The following is a 3,122-nucleotide window of genomic DNA, read 5'->3' on the forward strand; positions in this document are numbered from 1 at the left end:
TTCAAAAAACTGTTGTTTGTTGTTTTGCTGGACAATGACTTTCTCATTCTTTGTCTTTATAGTATTATAGTTAGATGGCTCATACAACAGTTTTTGTTAGGAATTTTGTGATGATCAATTATTGCACAATAGTTTTTAGCTAGATTGAATAGTCTGATATACATTCAAAATGACATCACATCCAAAACACATTCATTCATGTAAAAATCCGATACATTCATCCATATATCCAATAAAGTCATTACATCAACAGAACTAGTTTTCTAACAACATTTAGTGACATGTTGAAACCAACCAAGTCTTGAAGAACACTTTGTGGTGATAATGAGGATGCTAGCAGAAGCAGCATCAACAACAGCCTAAAGTTGACCTAGAATAGAAATTTTCCTTGCTGAGATGCTGCATATAATTAACAGAGAACAAAGGCTCAGGACCTGCTTTGATTTACTTTAACTTATTCACTGAGCATGTCTACTATTGTAAGAGTAAGTGAATCCACAGGTGCTCTCCACAACCTACATCCATAATTAGAAGTAAATATATGCAACTGATGACCTGGAAACTGGAAATTAAGAATCTCACGGGACCATATGAAGATGCAATACTGTTAGCCATATGCCATATGTTTTTCCCCCACATAACTCTGAAGTTATTGCCAATTACTTTATTGCTCCTGAGACAGTAGACAAGTTGGCCCTTAAGGTCATTCTTCACTTTCAGATTATATGCAAAATGACTTCAAAATGGAAATACCTTCAGTTGCAGGCTGGCAGTATTGCATAACAACCAGAGATGCTTTGAGCCTTTGATCAAAAGAGGATCCAGAAGTTGGCACATAAAAGTGGAAAGTAGAAATTCAATGCTAGTACCTCCATTGTTTATCTTCAGCCAAACATTAGCAAAGCACTGGCATAGAAATTCACTACATTTGGAAAAGAAACAGAGCATGCTGGCCAAGTTACAAGACACTAATTCAAAACGACATAAGCAATGGCACTCTAAAATCAAAAATGTTCCCCTGTTGGTCAGCCATGGGACCATGCTTACCTCCAGTACAAGCACATACATAATCAATATTTGATTAACAATGACAACAGGGCACTAGATTTTGCAGAAAATTACCTGAGAGGGAATTGAATGATTTTGATTTGGCATATCATATCTTGGGCCAATCTTCGCCCTTTTCACTCTGGCACCATTGTAATTGCCATAGCCATCCCAATTATTAGACAAAAAATGAAAAGTGACATGGGTATGTAGCACTTCATTTGTCTCAAGTATCATATTATATATGAAACTATTGATCAGTAGTCACTATAAAATGGGAACTTCGTTTCTGCCATTTCCAAATCTGGCCCTGCAACGTAGCATAAAAATTCCAGGGCTAAGGGTAAAGACCAATTGGAACTAGAATGCTATTATTTATTCATTTTTAACACTATGTTTAATTTTCTTTGACATGAATTAATCAGCACCAAGTACATGCTTTTAACAAAACTTAGCAATTGATAGATATGGAAGAGAAATGATCTTACATGGCAGTAAGGGCAATTCTTATCATTCAAGGTGTAACACTCTTTGGTCATGTGCTATATTTTGCCACAGAAACCAAGTGTTTTTGATGATTAATGTAATGCTCCTGATATAATAGAGAAAGCCATAAGCTTTAAGGTAGTTAGTTCTCCATTTTCAGATTCAATACAAAAGTATGAAAGCAAAGCATAACAAGGAAGTAAAAATACCTTCAGTTTCAACACTGCCTCCTGGACTATCAGGACATCACACATCTAAAATAACCATTCCACCTTTTCCAAATTGCAAGGCCGAAGGCTAAAGATCAATGGAACATAGAGATAAGCCACACCCTTTAATTAGTACTCACTATTAATTCTTCTATCATTTGCAACAGAGTTTTTTCTTTTCTTTTCTTTTTTTGCAAAACCAATTTCAAGTATGATGTTAACAATTTTGACATGTCTCATAACTGGTTACTAAGATCAGGGTCCGACAGCAACAAATATTATAGATGCTGCATGAAAAGAACAGAAAATAACCGAGATACATTGGCCATGTTTTCCCAAATGCAGAGCCTAAGCCACGACCTTTAAAGATCATTAATTCTTCAAATCCAGATACTATACAAAGGTAATCACACCTTTAATGGCAGCACTGCTTATAATTGTAAACTTGTAACGTCTAGGAAGCTGATATCACACTGGCAACACAAACATAGACATAGTAACCATAACAATTCAGGATTATAATTATCTTTCATTGTCTACAATTAATAATTGCATCAGATTCTTATTAATAAAGAAAAAGCCTTTGCCACAATCAACTTTTATTAGTCAGTCAAAGCGTTAAGGAATCAATATTATATATGGTCTCATTAATTCCAGCAACTAAGACAACAACATAAACCAAAATGGCTTGTTTCAATTGAACCACAATTCACGTGAATGCAGGAAAGGATAGGCATATATACACAGGTAACGTAGCAAGACTCTAAACATACCTCTTCCAATGTAAATATTGTCTTTTGATTAGCAGCCTTGTATTTTTCAACTTGTACAAGAAAAAAGAACAAAAATTTACCATCACAGAAAAGTTTTCAAGTCATCTTTCATCACTTCCAAACATCGAAACCCAGACTCAATTAAGCCCTTATCCAAAAAAAAAAAAAACACAAAAATAACTACTGCACCAGCAGCTTTACCCTCTCAACCAAGACAGTGCATTTTTCTTCTTTTTTGCTTCGAATCAAACACACTATCCCAAACAATCAATTTCAGAAACATAATCAATAAGAAACGACAATTTCAAATAGAGACAAGCTAGTGTACTGGTGGGTATGAGATACCCTCATTTACAACTATTTGAACAAAAATTTACAAGTATTTGAACCAAAATTACAACATTGAGAACAAAAGTTACCATATTCATTTACACTATTTACATATAGTTAAACAAAAATTACAACATTGATAACAAATTTGTTCAAAAGCTTGTAAAAATGTCGTAAGAGGTGTAATTACCATTATTAGAACTAAGATTACAACATTGACAACAAATTTGTTCAAAAACTTGTAAAATGTCGTAAGAGGTGTAATTACCATTATTAG

The 3,122-nt window shown here is 34.0% G+C and overlaps 1 long non-coding RNA gene across 1 annotated transcript; it reads right to left on the reverse strand.

Annotated features, from left to right (window-relative positions):
* Window positions 1-216: 216 nt before the first annotated feature.
* LOC133727527 (uncharacterized) lies at window positions 217-2,535 on the reverse strand. Its single transcript, XR_009855222.1, has 3 exons — window positions 1,743-2,535; window positions 1,536-1,639; window positions 217-1,357 (listed from the first exon to the last, which is right to left on the reverse strand). It is a non-coding gene; the product is annotated as an uncharacterized LOC133727527 (long non-coding RNA).
* Window positions 2,536-3,122: the final 587 nt, after the last annotated feature.

Source organism: Rosa rugosa, chromosome 1 (genome assembly GCF_958449725.1).
Source record: "Rosa rugosa chromosome 1, drRosRugo1.1, whole genome shotgun sequence".
NCBI lineage: Eukaryota > Viridiplantae > Streptophyta > Magnoliopsida > Rosales > Rosaceae > Rosa > Rosa rugosa.